General features: G+C 42.6%; 1 protein-coding gene and 1 long non-coding RNA gene across 7 annotated transcripts in view; one reads left to right on the top strand and one right to left on the bottom strand.

Moving 5' to 3' along the window:
- PLCL2 (phospholipase C like 2) overlaps nt 1–22,086 on the bottom strand; it is a 153,840-nt gene that overhangs the window by 104,410 nt on the left and 27,344 nt on the right. For 2 of the 6 annotated variants that reach the window (XM_079947189.1, XM_079947182.1), the window contains one exon: nt 7,327–7,402. The exons of 2 other annotated variants lie outside the window; for them this stretch is intronic. The gene's annotated coding sequence lies outside the window, so the exon portion shown is untranslated. Of the gene's footprint in view, nt 1–4,800; nt 5,904–7,326; nt 7,403–8,976; nt 9,022–22,086 lie in introns of those variants that run through there. 2 more of the 6 variants (XM_079947183.1, XM_079947186.1) reach the window with 2 other exon arrangements.
- LOC307199576 lies at nt 9,028–13,428 on the top strand. Its single transcript, XR_013832076.1, has 3 exons — nt 9,028–9,273; nt 9,403–9,477; nt 13,175–13,428. It is a non-coding gene; the product is annotated as an uncharacterized lncRNA (long non-coding RNA).

Here is a 22,086-nt window from a genome sequence, read left to right as displayed (position 1 = left end):
TACTTCTGAGTACAGATGGATAAGACTATACCGAACATCTCCTTCCTGAACCTTGCCATCACCACCGTTGAAACTTTTCCTGTTCCAGCAGCCATGATGGCATTTTTCACCCTGCAAGAGCTCCTGCCCAGCAGCTTGTTCCTCTGGCCTTATTTCTCTTTCTATCCCCCTTCCCTTCCCAACAGCTTCATCCACAATCTCCAGGGATATGTGAGTCTAGCAGACTGTCTGCCAGCAACACCTCTTCTTGCTCCTCTGGTAGCTGATTCCAGAATATGTTTGGGAGAGGGAAAGGGGAGTGATGATCGCAGGAAGCTGCTTTTTATCAAATCAGGCTGTTGATTAATCTAGTCATATTGTCTATACTGACTGAGGGCTGTTCTCTAGGGTTTCAGTCACAGTGCCAGGGAACCTTCTGCAGGCACCACAGAGCTAAGCATGATGCTCTTGCAACACATATGTATACAATAGCAGCTTCTTTTATTTTGTTTTTTATTCATTTTATTCCACTGCCCAGAATACAGATGTGGTTCACTAGGCATATCATGCAGCTAATATTTTCTCTGGAGGAAACTCTGGAAGCAGCTATTTGGAGTCAAGGAATTGGCATTCTAGGCTGCCAAGATTAAAAGAGTCAAGACAAAGAAAAAAACAAAATGTATTTTTTATCCCCATCGAGGTAAAAATGACAGTAAATTTATATCAGAAAGGACATCTTTCCGCTTATGTAACAACTTGCTCTTTGCACAGGCCAATGCTAATTTGAGGCATCTGTAATGTGTTATCTGAAATGTGCACTGGAAATATATGAAAATCAGCAGAACAGCAATGTATCATTGCTCACAATTTTAAGCAGGGTCATCAATACAGCCAAGAGGCACTTGGATGACAAACATCTGCGTTTTCAGCACTATTATCTTATTGATCGTCCTCAACTCTTAAATGCAAGATGTAGGGTTCTGAACAGGCTTCTGTTTTTGCCCTCCCCCCTCCCCCTCACCCTTTGTGCACATGCTGCTCAGCTGAGCACATTCAAAGCCATTCATTTCCATGTTGGAAATTATGTAAAGTAGTAAACATGCAGAAGCACTCTTCTGTGGTTATATGAAAATAGCACCCAGGATTGTTATTGGTTGTAGAAATACTCTCTAATGAACTATACAGGTACTAATATTGCTGCTTTGGTAAACTCTCTGAATAGAGATGACTGTACCATTGGTTTATTAATATGCTATTTGAAAGGGAGCATCAATGCTCAGGTGCAGTCAATCATCCAGGTTGCATGTGCGGCAATTTCTCCTCTGCTGGAGCTCACATAAGATCCTCTCTAGCATAGATGTTGGGAAGCCTTCCGTGAACAATGTGAGGAAGATTTTAGAAGATACAGCTGAGCTGCAGTCCATAACAATACTAAAATAGATATTGCATTATTTTTTTAAGATGTCTCTTTCATTCTCTTGCAACATCTCATTCCTTCTGCACATTAGAAAAAGATTCAGGAGCACCAGTAGGAAGATTAGTCATGAATGATGCTGCCAAAAATAATGGAGAGACAGCCAGGAAACACCAGGAGCACAGGCTAGATCATAAATGTTCAAATTATTCCTTCCTCCCAGTATAACTAGCCTGTGGTTTCCAATAGCTATATTTCAATATAGTTTCACCTCATTATAGTTTACAGCCAGTGTTGTATGCGTCTGTTCCAAGATTCATAGAGCTCATCTACAGTGGAGCTTAATGTGGGTTTGAAACTGCTTATATCACTATTTGTTTTTGCAGTGTCCACATGACATTCTCCTGATCCAAGTGGCAGTCCTCACTTTCCCACTGGTAAAATAGGATTCTCCTGATTTGTGGATAATCTGATAAGGAAAGAAAATCCAGTATAAACTTGCATGTTACCTGACGGTGGAGGTACTGAAGCCCATTGTGTAGGTGAGCTTTTTTTCATGTGTGATGACGTTTTTCAGTTTTTCACCGAAAAACATTTCTTCTTAAATTGCTTGTAAGAAGTCAAATGTTGTGTTTAACAGCTCTCGGTGTTACAGAAAATGTGACCAAATCGCTTGGTAGTATTTAACACTGTTGATTTGCCACAGATAGAAGTTGCCTGTGCTCAGATGTTTCTAATCTTTCCATCAAATGCTTCAAGAGAGTGTGAACTTTGTGTAAACGAAAGTGAAGGAATTGCAAAACCAACCTAACAAACCTAAATAGACTAAGCTCAAACTATAAATAGAAATCACTGGGCGAACAAAGAACTTAATCTGAAAGTCACACAATAAGAGCAATAATATTGGCTCAGGTCAACTAGGGGCATGAATCTGTTTAAAATCATGCATCTAGCATGATACAGATGTTCACAATGTAAATATGAACGTGCATTATGCTCGGATGTTTCCATGATTATTTCCCCACCTATGCTGTACTAGTAGAGACTGTTTGCCCTAGCGGAGTCTGTCGGTAATGTAATTCTGTAATTTAGCAAAAAGAAACACCAGCTCTTTCTTTAGCGCAGTAGGATATGATGGCTCTTCTATCAATTTCCATCTAGTTCTTTTCAGAAATCCTCATTTGGGCTGTTACTGGCACTTCAATTCTGTTTTCCTATTCTTTCCCTTTGGCTCAGTGCCAGTGTTATATTCCCTGCTATTCAGATGTTCTGTTTGATTACACCTGGCCGAGTAGTACTAACTGCTCGCCCCAATCTCTGATCCTTGAGATCAATCCATTACGTGCTGACCCTGCAAGAACCCAAATACTTGAGGAGACCCTAAGCATAGCTATGTTTGTTGAGTCAATATTGAAAGAGAGAATTCTTTTGTTTAAAACATAGACATCAGTTGGAGCCCTTGCGGAGCAGAAAAGTCAGTAAATATCAAGAATGTTTAACCAGATGTGAGAGAAGAGGCACAGTAACAACTTTCAAAACTAATACAATCAGAAACCATTTTCACAACTGGAAATTTAGGCACAACTTTTCTATCCGCTTTCCTGTTTTATTGTCATCGTTTTATTTCTACGCCGCCCTTCTACAGTTAAACCCATGCTCATGGTGGCTTACAACATGAAAATGAATACATAATTACAAACATAGCAAAACTAGTCATAAATAATAAAACACATCAAAAAGTACACAACCAAACTGAACAACTTCCACATAAATAATATCTTAAAAAAAATCACAAAAAATTAATATCAGTAACAGCAACACAACCGCCTAAACCAGTGCTTTCCAAACTGTGTGTCGCGACACGTTACTCTGTTGGCTGCAGTGTGTAGGTGTGTTGCACAAACGCTTCCCCCGCTCCTCCCGGGGCCTGAAAGGGGTTAGTTTAATCTCTGGTTTGCTGGCAAAACTGAATTACTGTGTCATGAAATGATGCATGTCTAAAAGGTGTGTTACCAACCTAAAAAGTTTGAAAGCTCTGCCCAAACCAAACCACAGTCCAATAATTCGTTTAACAACTTCAACTTTTGTAGCAGGAGTCAGTCAGCCTTGACCTCCCAAGCCAGATGTCAAAAAGACCAACAAGACAAGGGGCAGATCTTCCAGGACTCACAGCCAAGATGGCTATGTATGACTGAATATGAATTACATAAGGCTGTAGCCCTATTTAGCCATGCTGACAAGCCCCAGTCCTCTTCTCAGCATATCATGGTCTCCATCTTTACAGCTGTCCTTAGGTTAAAGCAGGGAAACTCTTGTACTTGTGGGGGCTCCATCCCACTCCCTGCCCTGGTTATTTATGTAGAGTTCGCCATCGTGCATATATAATATTATTTATTAGAATACATATTTATTATTATTTTGCCAAATGCATAAAGCTGAATGTTAAATGTGCTTAAGTTGCAGGCTTACTGTATGTGCACAATAAAGAGCTCTAGTTGTGTTCTGTTATAAGTAGGATTACTATGCACAACCCAGAGATTGCCACTTTTAAGAGCTCACACAGGTACCAATATTGTTTCCGAAGGTCTCCGCAGTCCTCACCCAATCGACTACACTGCCTGCTGCAGTCACCATGCCTTTAAGTGTGGCTCACAATGTGCAGCTTGATGGTGTTTTCCTCAACGTGCTCTACCTATGGTGAAAGCTAGCTGCCAATAATATTCTTAGCTTTGGATAATTGACTTTATAGCAATTAATCCTTTAGAGCAGCCTTCCCCCAAGCTGGAGTCCTCCAGATTGTGGACTCCAGTTCCCATTATCCCCATCTAATATGGATGACAGTGAGGGATGATGGGAGTTGTAATCCAAAACATGTAGATGGCCCCAGATTGGAGAAAACTGGTTTAAAGGGAGAAAAAAAGGTAAAGTGGAAGAAGGGGGTTGGGAAATGTTATCTGCATAAACCAATACACTTTTCAATAGTAAGTTATTAACAAAACAAAACAAAATGGAGGAAGGGAAAGGCTGTTGCATACTGTTGTAAACCACATCCATAGGATTATCCAACACATGGGCACCAGAATGCAATGAACACACAATGGCAAGTTATGAAATTAAAGGCCTCTGTGGCACTTGTCCACAATCAACTTCTGGTGTGTACACACATTAACCAAAAGTTTAACACTGCTGAAGACCAAGGAGCCACATTTTGGCCACAGGTTGCCTCTTCTGCGTGGGTCAAAAGCTGGGGGGGGGGAACCTTAGGTGGGGGACCTCAGGCTTTGCCTCTCTGTCTGTAGGAACTCACCCCAGACCACATCCATCACTAGCCCTGCTCCACATACTGCTCGAGTGCTTTTGCCCGGCTGGAATTTGTCCTTGAAACTGCAATGGTGTTTCTTGCTTACCTGGTCAGAGGATGGAGATCTAGCTGTAGAAATCTCCAGCTTTGTGTGGCTGGAATGTAGCCTACTGTAGAAAGGTATGAGTCACATCTGTTGCTCCACCTACCACTAGCTTGCAGTCCTTGGAAGTTTGCCCATGAAGGAATTCGGCCTTGAGGCTCAACAAGTTTCCCCGCCCCTACTTTAAGAGAAGGCACGACTGACCAAGCCTGCTAACATTCCTCAGAACCTGACATAGGATTGCTCCTTCTAAAGAGACATCCTCAGTCTGTTTCCTCAGGATTCAGCAGAATCTCACTTCTGTCTATATTTGTTTACTTTGTTCTGCTGAGTAATCACCCACAAAGGCATATGGGTGATCTTCGGCCACCACTTCTTTAAAAAGTTCAACACCGGCTGCCAGTTTTGCTTCCAAGCATAATCCAAAGTGCTGATTTTAACCTTTAAAGATCTAACTGGATTGGGACCATGATCCCTGAAGGCACTACTCCCTAACAAACTTAACATAAATTAAGTCCTTCAGAATGAGGCCTCTTTCTCTCTGTGCCCTCCTGATCCTTAGATATTTGTAAGGTGCCTTCCAGAGAGAGTGTTTGGAATTTGCTGTGTTTAGAATCCCCTCTCCAGATAGCTTTGCCTAACTTCGTCATGAACATCTTGTTCACCTGTGCTTTTCACACTGTGTGGTTTTACTCCTGCTGTTACTAATTTATTGATTTCGGGCAGCTTTTTTTAGATGGTATTTGCACTGTTGATTTTCATTTCTATCAGCCACCTTGAGCATTATTTTTAGGGGAAAGTCAGGATAGAAATGTCCTAAATAAATAAATCAATATCTGGCACATAGTTCATCTCTTAGTTCCTTCTCTGCACTAGTCACCATAGTGTACTTGGCTGCCTAGATATCAATTAGTTTCTCTATTTTTTCCCTTCTATACAACGAAGCATTACACCAGGAGTAGCTAACATGGGGCCCTCCAGATGTTGTGGACTACAACTCCTATCATCCCCAGCCAGCATGGCAAATGGTCAGGGATGGGAGTTCTAGTCCACAACATCTGGCGGCAACTAGATTGGCTACCCTTAAAATAGGTACTTCAATTTCTCACCGACTCCACATCCTTAAAATAACAGTTTTTATTAAGTGTTACTGGGTTAACACTTAGTCTTGTTTAAATGGGAACAAATTTATGCCTAATGCAAATGGTGACAAAAAGTGGTTCGGGCTTCTGTAAGTGTCCTGTTTCCCTACCCTCAGTTATATTAATACAGGGGTCGGCAACCTAAGGCCCATGGGCCGGTAGCGGCTCACGAGGCTTGTCTAACCAGCCCATGGCGCCCCCTGCCACCCGCTCTTACCAACACGGCATGGGGACTGACTTCCGGGTTGATGGCACCTGTGCGCATGCGCACGGGTGCTCCTCCAACCCGGATGTGCATCAGAAATAGCATGTGCACATGCGTGTGGGACGGAGAAGCACCCATGAGCATGTGCACACACTATTTCCAGCACACTTCCAGGTCGCAGGAGTGTGGGAAATAGCGTGTGCACGCGCACGGGCGCTCCTCTGACCTGGAAGAGCTTGCGTGTGCACACGTTCTGGCCCATCCTCCGAGGACGAAGCGTCAACCGGCCCATCCTCTGCTAAGGTTGCTGACCTCTGTATTAATACCTTCAGCTTGGGTGGAGGAAGAGGACTTCAGTCATGAACATGTCACAAGGGGAAAGGGTTAAATATGCCCTTTCCCTGTTGCTATCCTCAATAAATTCACAGCCCTACTCAATAGCTGCTTTGAAGCTTTAGAAAAGGCATTCAAGGATCTAAACCCAGATCTCCTGCCTAATGGGAAATCTGGCACTCACACAATAGGAAGGAGACTAGTTAGACCAGTCTCCTGAAGCGGCAAAGTCCAGCATCAATCATATTGGCCTTATCTGCGCATCAGGGTACACTATTGTTAATTGCTCTTTTTCGGTCTGTTCTGCTCCACTCCACTACCAGTGAGAGCAAATAAACTACACTCACTGTGGGTTCTCAGCAAGCTATGCTCTGTAGCTAAGATTATTTCTTAGCGTACTGATGATGGCGTATTGGAGCAAAATGTGCTACATTCCCTGGTTCATGGAACATGAAGCCAGGGGTTGTAGTCTTATGCCCAGTCCTCAGCATTTCCTCCCATATCCTCCTGACAAAGTATTTACCTTGTACAATGTGAAAGGTTCTGGGCGTGGGAGCTTCCTTTGGAATAGTGGAGAAGAGTGAAGAAGAATTTCCAGTTACCTAGCAACTGTTTATCCAGTGTGTTCTAGTTGTTATGCAAATGGAATGCCACTTAAGAATTACTGTAAATTAAATGGCATTTTTAATTATTCTCATTATTAACTACAACAGAAATGGGGGCGGGGGGGAGAGCGGTGTCTTTTCAAGTAATCTAAACTTAAGAGATCTAAGGAGAAGAAGAAAAAGTACCTTAGATGTCAGACGAGGGGCACTAAGTGCTACCAGTTACACAACTTCAAGCACTTACCTTGCAAAGAGCTGAAGTTGATGATAAAATGATGGGCTTCTCTTGTTTAGAAAAATTCAGTCCTCAGAAAGCTTGCCTGTTGGCAGAGGGAAGAGTCTTGACAACAGGTAACTCGGAGGATCGTGATGGGGCCAAATCTCCATCCAGAATGCTACCTCGTGCAACACAGCAAGGGTGTTTGCTGCCAAAGTGGTTATCATTTTGGCAGCAGTCTTTCTTGTCATTAGGAGGTTTCGAGGTGTGCAGAGGAAGGCAATGATAAAGGGTCTGGAAACCAAGCCTTATGAGGAATAGTTGAAGGAATTGGGTATGTTTAGCCTGGGTATCAGGAGACTGAGAGGAGCCTTGATAGCCATTTTCAAATATCTAAAGGGCTGTCACATGGAACTTCCTGTTCCAATTGTCTGAAATCAAATTGGTAATCCAATGGAAGAAAATCAAGGTGGATGTGCTTAGAGAGAATAACAACAAGAAGAAGACATAGATAGAATTTAATTGTTGGATCTTGAAAGACTGACATTTCCCTTTGTTTGTAAAACAAAAAGTGCCATAGGATCTGCCTAGTCGCTAATCAAAATTTTAGAACAGTGTCTAAATATCTGTAAAGTCCCTGTGGACTAAATGAATGACTAGTTATCAAATATCAGAAAGCCTGGTTCAAGTGACATTGGCCACTCAACAACTAAAACTTCTTTCTCAAATAAATACATTTGAGTTGCATGTTCTTCCTTAGTCAAATTGTTGTCATAAAATGTGTCAACAGTTGTGTGTTTTTTTTAATATTCCCAAACTTCTTGCTTTTTTCAGAGGCAGACAGAAAAACCTATTGCGTTTTGAGAGTGGAGGAAAATACAGTAACTGCCTACTTCTGCCAGGAAGTACGGAGGAGTAGCAAATAATGTAAAATTAATTAATCACATGTTTGTATCTTATACTCAGAAACAGAAAATTGGCTTTTAGCATGTCAGACCATTGATCATAGCTCAGAACCTTTTGCATGAAAAATATGAACTCTAACCACTTCTCCAATTTTATCAAAATAATTCTTCTTATTCCTGCTGCTCTAATAATGGTATACTTAGTAACATCACATCAAGTAAGTCAAAAATAATTTAAAAATAATTATTACCATTTATTGCCAACCTTTTACCCACAAGGTCCCAGAGTGGCTTGCAACAATCAAAACACAGTATTAAAAATTAGTATTCCTGCTGCTAAGAGTAATACTATTTTATTTCTTGCTTTCAAAAAGGGCATTCTATTACCCTCTGAGCGGATCATGTTCTGATCACAAAGTATTTCTGCAACTCAACAATAGTGGTGATGAAAAATATGCCCTCACTCCTCTACACAGAAGCTATTATATTTCAAAAGCAACTCAGTTCTCATGTTTACAGACTGTCTTGACCAAAGACCACAGCACAAGTATTGTGTTGTTGCAGACTGAATGCCATTTGTTTCCACAAAAACAAGCCCTCACCTTTTCCTCCCTGTTTCTAAATAAGAAAGATTTGAAACTCACAGGATTTGACATAGCAAGCTTTGCTATGATACCTTAGCCATTTTGCAAGACAGGTGAGGTTCCCCTTTATGAACCATCATCAATAACCTGGACCGCACTGTGGTGTGCCAGAACCAATCCAAACCTACCTTAAATGAAATGTCAGACTGCCTTTCTTCTGCTGCTCAGAGTGTTTTCTGCTAAGCTTTCTCTTTCTCTTTCTTCCTCTTGCCAGTCCTCTCCCCACCCCCTGGTTGCTAGGCAACCAAATGATATGGCTGTGCATGCATGTCCAGCAATAACGAACACTGTGTGATAATTTTTTATTTGATTTCTTAGATGGAAAACAGGGGAATATCCTGGCAAAGCTTCACCTCCTAATGAGTTAGTTTCAGAAAGTTTAAGCTTCCAAATACACACCAACCAAGTCACAGAACTTTTAGACGGTGGAACACCTAAAATTACCAGTCTACTGTTATATAACCTTCATGGTTGTATTGAATGTTCCATGGACATTTTTGTGCTTATAACTGCATGACAAACTCTCACCTGCTGAAATGTCTTCTTCTACACAGCTATTAAAGTTGCAGATACCCTGGTTTCTATTGGATCTGGGCACACTCTCTCCTTGACCTTTTGTATCTGGGGAGGTAACCTTTTAAATACTAATAGGCAACATCCAGTCCAGCCAAGCTTGGGCATTTGTAAGACGGCAACCCTATGCATACTTGTTTGGAAATAGGCCCAAGTTAAACACAGTGAGATTTACTTCCAAATAGGCAAGCACAGGATTAAGCTAAGCATCCCATTTGTTTTAATGGCAGAGGTGCAAAGCACTAGCCTGAGCATTTACTATGTTTTACAAAGGTTCCTTCCCATTGCCTCCAAGTGTCCCTATTTTCCAGGGACTGTCCTGGAATTATGAAAGTCATCCTGGCTTCTGATTTGATCCCAGAATGTCCCTATATTTCCTGCCAGTGCCGAGCTCGGGGAGGTGGTTGAGCTAGCTGCAAGGAGTAGCTGCATGAAGCTATGAAGGAGAACCTCATTGCATCTATAATCAATAATATTGTGGCCATTTCGATGCCAAACTGGTGTCATGTCATTTTTGCTACTTCTGCATTCCAGTGGCCTCCAGCCCACTGCACATGAGCCTGCAAAGTTGTGTGGCTGTGTGCATGTCTCTGTGGGGGGGGGGGGGATGGGGGTAGAAGGATGTGTGTACTTGAGTGTGAGCCTGCACATGCAAATCTTTGGGACCCTAACCAACTGCCCTCCCTCTATTCAACACCCCCAAATGGCTTAACCCTAATTCTACAACAGGAAATGTAAATCTACAGTTCGTATTGTACACTGGAATCTGCAGTGGATATATAATTTGTACTGCAAACGTTAAAATTGTAATGTAATCTTGTCTTTTATTGGCTTGCAAAACGTCAGGATTATATTTCACAGTGTGGTGATAAAGAATTCTGTGACATTACACACACACACACACACACACACACACACACACACACACACAAAAGTTCCTCTGTTCCTTTCCTCAGCAATTGAGAAATCACTTCATCTCTGTGATGAAATTTCTCCCTCTTCCACCCCCATCCCAGACAACCAATCTGTTAAAGTGGATGGCTACAGTGCCCTCCTTTGACCTAACAATGACTTAACAGATTGAGGGCTTTTTTATTTTATCAGGCTCCTCCACTAGGGGCTAGGTTATATTCAGAAAGATCTGTTTGCAGCTCTGACCCTATGTAATCTCTCTAAATATTTGTAGACTATATATCTGACAGTCCACTGTTAAGGCCAAATGGCTTTTCCCATTAATACAAATTATTACATTTAAAATAAACAGGAGACAGCTAATCCAGCATCTGATTTCTCTATTCATATGAACCTATGAAATGGCCACACTGAATCAGACCATGATCTTTCCAACGCAGTATTGTCTTTCAAGCAAGTGTCTTTCCAAGCTGTGATGAGACTTGGAATGCACATCTCACATCACTAAGCTACATTCATGAACTGGATACTTTGCTTTGTTAATGGCGTTTCACAGGCCAACCTGGGTCTTTGGCTTAATAATAACAATAAAGAGTTCCATCTGGCAGCATGAGGAAACTAATGGCGGGGGGAAGTGAAATGAAATCTCAAACCTCTTAAGTTCCCACTCTCCAATTCTCATGATCAAGGTGTCTCCCCTGCCAGGTAAGTATCCCACTCTCCAATTCTCAAACATAGTGCAGTTCTACAGCTCGGAACACATGGATTCCTTGCGTACTTTTAGACAATAATGTATCAACATTAACATTTTGGCTGGTATGGTAGGTCCTTACCCAAACGTGATATTGCTTGCAACACCATGCAGTTGGCAATAATACACAAAAGGGTCAAGTCAAGTCAAGTCATAGAGAATCATGTACCAGCAGGTAGCGTTCCCCCTATATCCCTCTGCTAATAATGTGTTACTACACTGGAGCTGTAGAACAAAGATGCAAGCATCTTCCAATAAGAAAATTCTTTAAAAATCATCTTTTGTAGAGGTTCACAACCTGGTGAAGGCATAGCATGTGTACCTTTTCATTGATAGCACAAAAATGTATTATGTGTGGAAATTGGGTATTAACGTAACTGTACCTCACCAAAAACATGACATTCATGCAACCAAATTCCATATAGCTATCGCAGTCCTGATCAATCGTCCTATAATCTCCCAAGAATTTGGAGAATTTAAGAAAAGCTCTGCTGGGTCAGTGATCCACCCAGTCCAGCACAGAATCCAGTTCTCATAGTGGCCAACCAGATGGGCCAACCATGGGAAACCTGCAAGCAGGACCTTGGCACAACAGTGCTCTTCTCACCTGCAATTCCCAGCTACTTATATTCAGAAGCATACAACCAGTAAAGGCAGAGCATAACCACTATTGCTAGTAACCACTGTTTGGAGAACAGAAAATTGCTGTGGTCAACCGTCCCTGGCTTCTCTTGCATATGCTAGATCTTTGCATAGAAATGGCAGGCATAGATTTTGTGTGTTTCAATAGAAGGGACACAAGATACCATCCTAGATCTGACTATTTGTCCCTCTATCCTAGTACAGCCTACTCTGGCTGGCAGTGGCTCCAGAGTCTCAGTTGTCTTCCCCATCAGTTTTTAACTGGAAATGCCAGGGATCTTTGTGTACAAAGCAGACATTCTACCACTAAGCTATGCTCCCTCCACCCCTACTGGAACTGCCAGTGATAAAACTGGGATCTTTTCATTCCACTGCCTGAGAATACCTGAGACTTCTTTTGTGTATTGCCCACTTCCTCAATTAAAAGTTCCAGGGGAAGTACTACCCAAGTATGGTTTCTTTTGGAAGTGAAACCACTGGAGACTTGGTACATGGTAGTAATATTTCCTTTATTTACAAATATACAAAGAGAGTTTTCACTAAGATAAGAAAAGAAGCAAGGCATCACATCTGCTATTCCATATCAAATTCCCAGCTGTAAGTTGGCTCCATCTATACACCTCTTCTGAAAATGATAAATTTATCTCTCTTTCCCCTACACTTTTCTCTCACTTACACACACACACCGTTCCTTCTTCTTGTAGAGAAGTATGTTTCCCCTTCTTCAAACTCTGATGGCTGTCTCCTTCAAAACACTCAAAAGAGGTCTGGCTGTCGGGATACTTTTTCCTAATCCATGTTTTTTGTTGTTTTTTTAAATTGACTAGAGTAGCAATTTACCTAACAAAACAAGAAAGAGGTTTATTGCATCTTAATGAGTAAGTAATATATTATGGCATCAGCTTTCCTGGATTACAGTCCACTCCATCAGATGCATGAAGTGTTATCCTGAGTTACAGATGGAGGCGGGATTGTAAACAGTGGGAAATGTAATGCAGAAAATGCAGACAGCGACAATTACTTAATTAACAATGGTCACATTGGTAAATCAATTAACAGATGTAATGTGATAAAAATCCTTTCTCCTAGTTCAGTTTTTGAGTGAAGCAGTTGATGAACTGTAATTGAGCAGTTTCACAATGCAACCTCCCACTGAAGTTCTTTTGTTGGCTTAGCCACTAATAATAGCCTTACCCTCCATGAATTTATCTAATCCTCACTACATCATGTGGGAGCAAATTCCATAGTTTAGCTATGTGCTGTGTCAAGAAGCACTTCCTTTCATTTGTCTGGAATCTTCCAACATTCAGCTTCATTGGATGCTGGAAGATACATTTTCACTCTTTTGCAACCACTCTGTCCCTTATTTCCATTTAAGAGTTAGGAAGCAGAAGAGAGTCAGAAAGGAAATTGTGCCCTAACCCTATGATGCTTTTTTCCTTTTATAGCACAAATTCAAGGGCAGGAAGTTGGTTGTTGATGGCTCTTACTCATAATAGCCAAAGATGGAACTATAATATTCAAAGGAAGCATACTTCTTACCTCAAGATATCAGGGACCAGCAGCAGAGGATGGGCTATCAGCATTGTATTCCATTCGTGGGGTTTTCAAATAGACTTTGAGAAATGCAATGTAGAAATAGATGGATTGTGGTCTAAGTCTCCCCACAGGTAGGGAGGATTTTCTAACTATGCAGAACATTTGCTCTTTAAGGTAAAGGTAAAGGTACCCCTGCCCATACGGGCCAGTCTTGACAGACTCTGGGGTTGTGCGCCCATCTCACTTAAGAGGCCAGGGGCCAGCGCTGTCCGGAGACACTTCCGGGTCACATGGCCAGCGTGACATCGCTGCTCTGGCCAGAGCCAGAGCCAGAGCCGCACACGGAAACGCCGTTTACCTTCCCGCTAGTAAGCGGTCCCTATTTATCTACTTGCACCCGAGGGTGCTTTCGAACTGCTAGGTTGGCAGGCGCTGGGACCGAACGACGGAGGCGCACCCCGCCGCAGGGATTCGAACCGCCGACCTTTCGATCGGTAAGCCCTAGGCGCTGAGGCTTTTACCCACAGCGCCACCTGCGTCCCTTTACTTGTACTTTAAAAAAAAAATCACAGGGCACTGAGGTTCTAGCTAAATATATACACAAAAGGAGACCATGTATGCTTGAAGTGTGACATTTTTTCTGATCACCACTGCTAACCAAGCAAAACTGAGACACAGAAGTGAATTGCAATCAAATGAAGAGCTGCTTAGATTATTATGAGGAAGCAGTCTGGTAGACCACTCCTGCGCATGTGATTGCAGGTCCATTTTTTGATGGCATCAATCAAATATTATTGTGAACTTCCAGCTGGGCTTCACACAATCATTAATGGCAGAGTTGAGTCAATAAGGTCATGAAAAAAACTCTTGTTGTGAAATGCTGTTATTCCTAAGCAAATATTTGGGTGGTGGACATCTAACGTTTGAAGGCTATATTTATTGCTTTTGCATTCTGCATAGGGCAAACAGGTTAGTCTCTACCTAAAAGAATGGGCACAGATCTGACAGCAGAAATGGCAATATATTCAGAAACTAATAGGGTTTTCAACTTCCCAGCTTATTCTGCTACTGACTTTAAAGTGTCTGTACAAAGGGACTTCAAAGAGAGACTGCACTGCGAAAGTGCTCAATTACAATTCATTAAGAGGTTCATTGCTGTTATCTGTGAACTGAATCGGGTAAAAGGGTTTTTGTTACACCACCAGTGTTAATTGGCTTACTAATCCCAGTATATCTGCATTAGCAACAATAGCTGTTTTGTGAATGACCACTGTTAATCACATAATTATGGAAATTTACCTACCAAACCACCTAATTTAACTTGCACCTTTGTTAATATAAAAAATACGCAGTTTGTCTTTATTCTTGTTTTCTACCTACCAAGGAATCTGTGTGTTTCACCTAAGGTTGGAGAGAGATTTGGGTAACAGCAGCTTCTTCCATTTCCAGAGATGGGAAAAGTTGTGTATTCCACCTTCCCAAAAGGCTTTGGTGTAGCCAAAGACCTGCAAAGCACCTATAGCACATCATTTGAATGTCTGCTACATTCCCCCTTCTTAAGACTATTACAAGATAAAGACTCATGGCTTTGCCACCAGCTAATTCCCCCACCCCCCTTCTCTCCCCATTTGCTTGGTTTATCATCTAGCCTGATGAAGCATTCTGGAAAACTCAAAAGCTTGCACACCGTTTTGTTGCATTTACGCTTGTTCCCTTTCCCTGTGAACTCGTTATTTATAATCCCCTCCACCGACTAGATAACTGTGGCAGTGTAGGTATAGTATAGTGGCTAGAGTACTGGACTAGGACTGGGGAGACCCAGATTCAAATCCCTACTCAGCCATGAACTCACTAGGTTACCTTGGGCCAGTCATGCTCTGTTGGCTTAACTTCACATGGTTGTTGTGAGGATAAAAATGGGGAAGGCGAGAACTGTGTGTGCCAACCTTGAGCTGCTTGGAGGAAAGGCAGCATAAAAATGTAAACAAACACACAGTGCATCAGATGAAGTGGACTGCAGACCTTGAAAACTCATTTTACAATAAATGTGTCTTTAAGGTGCCAGAATAAGTGTTTTTGCTGCAACAAATTAAGACAGTTACCCTCTGCAAATGACTGTTTCCTGTTTTTTAAAATGCTTCAGAACTAAGGATGTATATTTTTAGTGCACTTGGGACATAGAAGCCAAAGATGTCCCAACACAGAAAGCTTTTAACCTGCACAGTAGAAATGAATGCAGAGTCCACCTGTGAGTCGGACATGTGTATTACAACCCACATATGTAAAGGTGCAATGCAGGCCAGCAGATAACCTGACACATGGACAAGCTTATGTGGGGCAATGTGGTCCTTTTGTTACCCAGCTCCCAATCTCTATAGGGCTTTCATCATCAAGCCCATTGCTTTGAGTTCAGAAATGGAATGGCAGCCAGTGCAGCTGTTTTAAAACCAGGGAGATAGTTTCCATTTCCTGGTCCCAGCAGTTACACCATTTTGGAGTAACAACAGCTTCCAAGCACTCTTCAAAGGTAGTCCCGCCTATAACAGAGTTGCAGCAATCAGATCTGAAGGTTACCAGATACTTATGACCAGGCTGCTTCTGTCCAGGAGGGGTCGCATTTGGCACACCAGCACCATCTGGTGGAATCTGCTGTATGCTGTGGGTGCCACTTGGGCCTCTGGTATCGTAAGTGAAATATTAACTGTTGTTTGCCCCATAAAACACAGCTATTGTGCTTCCTGTTACTTGCTGGGGACAGTGGTTATGCAAATGTTGCAGGACCCTATTGGATAGTGCTTATGACATCACTGGCAGGCATGTCATTAATCCCTCCTTTGTCCTATTCACACAATCTTGAACTGCTTGTTTATTTTAACTTCTCCACTTCCTCAAACTCTATGCAGCTGCATATGGTACTAAAAACAGAGCTCCCCTCTTGAGTTAGGCTCCCCTGTGTGGTGCAGTTAATTCCACTTTATGAGGGTAGAGGTCACATGGCAAGCAGGTGCTACGAGGACATAGAAGGTTGTGTCTGGCTGGAAGTTGGCAACCCTACAGTGTAAGGATTTTTGTATTTAGAAAACAGGAGCTGAGTCAGTCTTGAGGGTGTTGCTTTTCAATTTCTTGCACTTAAGCAAAAAATGATGGAGATCATGCCACACAGCAGGTTGTCAAATCCTTTATCACACCACCTGAGGCCTCAGAAGACAAGTCTTCAATACATCCTTGCTGCCAGAACTATAGCTGATCTTTAGAAATCCAGCAACCATCTACCACATTTATCACTTTTTATTCTTTCCTATATAGATGAGATAAAATTTGTAAGAAATGTTCAAGCAGTTGGTAGAGATAAGCAACAGGAAAATTTATTGAGCTAAGTGATGGCCTAAGCATCTTTTCAGTGCTGGAACACACATTTCTCTTCAGTGTGTGTGTGTGTGTGTGTGTGTGTGTGTGTGTGTATTTAAAGAAAGCCACATCTGTACAGATATTCCCCTGGCAATAGCCTATGCTCTGTTTACCTTCCCCATGTTACCTGTGCTCTGGATATTGTACTGCTATCTTTGAAATAGTGTTTGGCTGTCAATGACTATGATAAAACACATTGGGTGATAATCAATGTAAGTTTTACTCAGAGCAGACCCACTGAAATTCATGAGCATGACTAAATTTCAATGGGTCTACTCTGATTAAAATTTAATTGAATACCATCCTCAACAAATGCATTTGGAACAAAAAAAAATCCTTCCAGTAGCACCTTAGAGACCAACTAAGTTTGTTATTGGTATGAGTTTCCATGCACAGTTCTTCAGATACACTGAAACAGAAGTGAGAGGGTGGGGAGGGGTATTACTCAGAAGGGTGGTGGGAATGGGTGTGGTAAACTTGTTGACCACTGTTAATGACTGCAATTGGTCTTACAGGAAAAAGCAAGGGGTGAGATGGCTAAAAATAGCTTTATCATGTATAATGAGATAAGAATCCAATGTCTCTATTCAGACCAGGTCTCTCCAAGGTTTTAAGTTTGGTAATAAGTTGCAATTCAGCAACTTTTCTTTCCAGCCTATTTCTGAAATTCTTTTGTAAGAAGACAGCTACTTTGAGATCTTGTATAGAATGTCCTGGGAGATTGAAGTGTTCTCCTACTGGTTTCTCTGTCTTGTGATTCCTGATATCAGATTTCTGTCCATTTATCCTTTGGCGTAGGGTTTGGCCTGTTTGTCCAATATAGAGGGCTGAAGGGCAATGTTGGCATTTGATGGCATACAGAATGTTAGAAGATGAGCAATTAAATAGTCCTGAGATGGTATGTTTGATATTGTTGGGGCCAGTAATGGTGTTGTCCAGGTGTATGTGGCAGCAAAGTTGGCATCTGGGTTTATTGCAAGCTCTGGTACCAGTGTCCATGTTAAGTCTGATTGTTGTATTATTGTGGGTGAGGAGTTGTTTAAGATTGGGTGGCTGTCTGTAGGCAATGAAAGGTCTTCCTCCCAGAGCTTGAGAACTGTCATTGTCTAGGAAAGGTTGTAGATCTCTGATGATGTGTTGAACTGTTTTAACTTAGGAGCTGTATATGATTACTAGTGGTGTTCTGTTATTTTCTTTTTTGGGTCTGTCTTGCAGCAAGTTCTCTCTGGGTATCAGTCTGGCTCTGTTGATCTGTTGTTTAACTTCATCAGGTGGATATTTTAGTTCTTAAAAGGTTTGCTGTAGATCTCTTAGGTGAGAGTCTCTGTAGAGTTGGAACAGATGTGGCTGTAACATAGGGCCTGGCTATATACAATGGATTGTTTGGTATGTTTGGGATGGTAGCTAGAAGCATGTAGAGGAAGGCACGCTTGGCAAATCCACACTGTGATCAACTCCCGCCCAGGAACAAATGTCCCCCCTGTGGAAGGACATGCAGGTCCAGAATTGGCCTCCACAGTCACTTACGGACTCATGGTTAAAACCATGTTTATGGAAGACAATCTTGCTCAGCTACGAGTGATCGTCGAAGAAGAAGAAGAAAGACAAGATACAGACTCATGGCTTTGCCACCAGCTAACTCCCCCACCCCCCTTCTCTCCCCATTTGCTTGGTTTATCATCTAGCCTGATGAAGCATTCTGGAGAACTCAAAAGCTTGCTCCCTTTCCCTGTGAACTTGCTATTTATAACCCCCTCCACCAACTATATAACTGTGGCAGGGTAGTGTAGTGGCTATGTGATCTGAATATACAGATATACATCTGTTTCATCTGAGCTATAACAGAAAAAGATAATTTGCCTAATTTAGCAGGTTTTGGTCATTCCTATTGTTAAATAATTAGGGGTCAGAATCTCTTACTGCAAATCATCCAGCCACCTAGGAGATCAAGATCTGTCCTCTGCTGTCCTAGGCAAAGCACAAAGAACAGTGTAGTGAGTGCTGTAATTGAGAGACACATTCCTACAGGAAATGGAAGGGATAGGGATGGGATTATAGAGATGATCCCTGGAAGAACAAAGGCTCTGAACATCAGGGAGGAAGGTGAATGCTCCATAATGACTGCGTGGCGAGGCCCAGGCCAAAGCCCACAGGAGAACCGGCCCAGATTCGACGAAGGGGACAAATGGAGGTCACTCTCCCAGCCATTCCTCGGTTTAAATGGCAAGTGGCCACGCCCCCCAGCTAATCCGATGGTCAGCAGGGGGCGTGATGCGGCTGGGTGTCCTATTGACATGGGCAACATCCCTCTGCCCACCCCCAGGTCACTGGGGGGGTCCCGGAACTCCTCCCACAATGCAGCCCCCCTGAAAAGGGGAGCTGTCCTCCCAGAACCTGTCTGAAAAGACTGCCACAGGGCAAGGAACTGTATGGTAAAGACTCACATTAGGGTGATATGCTGGGAACATCTAATCTTCGGAACATTTATCATAAATGACAGTTGGGCTAATGTTTTTGAGTGCTTGTTGTTGCTTCTAGTCGGGAGGAAAAGGGAGATGCAGTGATTGCTGGCATTTACAGACACTTCATTAATTTAGAGGTTATCTCTAGCGAAAGAGCCAGTCGCAAGAGGAGCTCCAATGTAAGTTGTTCGTATATCTATTGGGCAATGAAATATTATATTAACTTCTTCATGTGAGTAAACCCCTAAGCAGAACATTTCAGCACAGGCAGGAATTCTTGTTTTCTACATATACAACCACATTTGCAGGTCCACCCACCCATGAGGCAAGGTGAGGAGAGCAAAGTGCCAGCCTATAGCCCAGCATCTTTTAGTCTTAAGTGTGTAAATACTTCCCCAGTTATTTTACTCATATTAGTCTAATTGAAATCAATTAGGTGAATCACTACAAGAAAAACAGCTCCTACAGCTATCTATCCGCTGGATTAAGCTCTCAGGTACATTCTAATAAAAGCCGCTGACTATATGAGTCACCAGTAGGAACACTAAAAGGTTTGATATGGAAAATAGTAAGAAGGTGGGGTAGAGTGGTCTGCCTCTCTTGGGAATACCTGAATACATGGCAGGGTAGAAAGTCATTCATAGAGCCAGTTAGAACCTGCCATAAGCAGAGAATGTCTCTAGCCTTTCTACTGCAATTAGGAAGTTTTCAGGCATGTCTTATTTGCTCTTTCACTATTACAGGTGGGGAACCTCTGGTCCGTTGTCCAGATTTGACATGTCAGGCTTCTTCATTTGACCCATAAGGCTGCTTTCCCCAAAGCATGCCTACCTGCTTAACACCCAATTTTCTAGAAATTTTCTAGATTTTTTTCTTAAAAATCTACTACAGATGTAAAAGGCCCCTTGCTGGAGATGTTCACCTGAAGAAGCTAGCATTTCTGAACCATTCACATAGCAGATGAGAGATACGGGAAATCTAAATTTCCGAGCAAAAGGTGCCCATGGCTGAAGGCAGCTGAACCTTCCCTTCCCTTCCCTTGCCACTCTGTCCTTTACTTCCCAATCTGGCTCCCAATATTGCAGCCAGGCTAGGGGTTGATAGTTGCACAGAAGAGGGACTTTTAACCAGTGCAGACAGCACCATCTGTCTATTAAAGGTAAAGGTACCCCTGCCCGTACGGGCCAGTCTTGACAGACTCTGGGGTTGTGCGCCCATCTCACTTAAGAGGCCAGGGGCCAGCGCTGTCCGGAGACACTTCCGGGTCACGTGGCCAGCGTGACATCACTGCTCTGGCCAGAGCCAGAGCCAGAGCCAGAGCCGCACACGGAAACGCCGTTTACCTTCCCGCTGGTAAGCGGTCCCTATTTATCTACTTGCACCCGGAGGTGCTTTTGAACTGCTAGGTTGGCAGGCGCTGGGACCGAGCAGCGGGAGCGCACCCCGCCGCAGGGATTCGAACCGCCGACCTTTCGATCGGCAAGCCCTAGGCGCTGAGGCTTTAACCCACAGCGCCACCTGCGTCCCATCTGTCTATTAGGGATACTGAAATCTCATCCTTGTTTGCATGTGGTCCCCCCTAGGGAGCATCCTCAGAGCAGGAGCCCTGACTCTCTCCACCTATGAACTGGAGCTAGACAGGCAACAGTTTTCAGATGAGGGGAGGCTTTGTCAATTCTAGTTTCTTTTAATGGGGGAGCTGGGTGTGTGTGCAGTCTTCTGGAGACCATAGCAGTGCGGCCAACCTGATATCAACCAACATCAAGCTGTATATAAAGCAACCCTTTACATCTTAAATGATGTTCTGGATAGAGAGGAGGATGTTGCAGCACCACCAATGGAGGGGCAAGAAGCAGCTGTGTTGCCACCAATGGAGGAAGAGCAGTGACAAGGACGTAATGTTTCGCAATCAACAGCTGCCTATGCCCCATGGTGCCGCTGGGTCTTTAATCTTTATTTTATGATTTGTTTCTTCCATTCTATGCCCTTTGGACCCTGCAAACTCATTTATAGAAAATCAGTACGATCAAAATGAAAAAACAAACATTAGGAGCAAATAAAGCAAAGCACATGCAGGATTCTGGCCAAATCACACCCATTCCATTTAGCTGGGAAGCTTAGCTTACTGATGAATGCGACTTTACATTATTTCACTGTAATAGCAGGGAAAGGGGAAAATGCAAGAATTAACTGGGAGTGAGAGAGCCCACGGGGAGATAAATTCACCAAATGAAATGTGGTTTTTGTACCCACATTGGTCACTGTTGTGTACAGTGTTGAGAACAAGTGCCTTGCTTTTTCTTTTACCAAGGCTGTGTCAAGGCATTGCTTTGTCTCTTGACTGTGTTGGCAATGAAGCCACTGGACTGGAAGTCACTGAATATGGCTTTTCCTAATTTTTCTTCTCACAGATTATCAAATCTTGTTGTTTTGAGTCAGAAGTATGTCAGACTCTAGGAAAGGATAGAGTAGGTTGACTGACCAAGAAGTGAACTAACTTTTGAATGGAGGCCTACATTGTTTCCAGCATCTGTGTGGCCAACATTACAATAATTACATTATTTATTATTTAATCAATCAACCTGTATATTGAACATACACACTGTTCCCAGTGATGCATTTATAATCTGTGTTCATGTTATCCAAAATACATGCCACCTGTACTGTGTTTGCAGAATTCATCATGCGAAAGGCGGGGCTGGATGAATCCGAAGCCGGAATTAAGACTGCTGGAAGAAATATCAACAACCTCAGATATGCAGATGACACAGCCTTGATGGCAGAAAGTGAGGAGGAATTAAAGAACCTTTTATTGAGGGTGAAAGAGGAGAGCGCAAAATATGGTCTGAAGCTCAACATCAAAAAAAATGAAGATCATGGCCACTGGTCCCATCACCTCCTGGCAAATAGAAGGGGAAGAAATGGAGGCAGTAAGAGATTTTACTTGCTTG

Source organism: Podarcis cretensis (genome assembly GCF_951804945.1).
Source record: "Podarcis cretensis genome assembly, chromosome: 12".
Taxonomy (NCBI): domain Eukaryota; kingdom Metazoa; phylum Chordata; class Lepidosauria; order Squamata; family Lacertidae; genus Podarcis; species Podarcis cretensis.
This window is presented reverse-complemented; position numbering and strand designations above follow the sequence as displayed.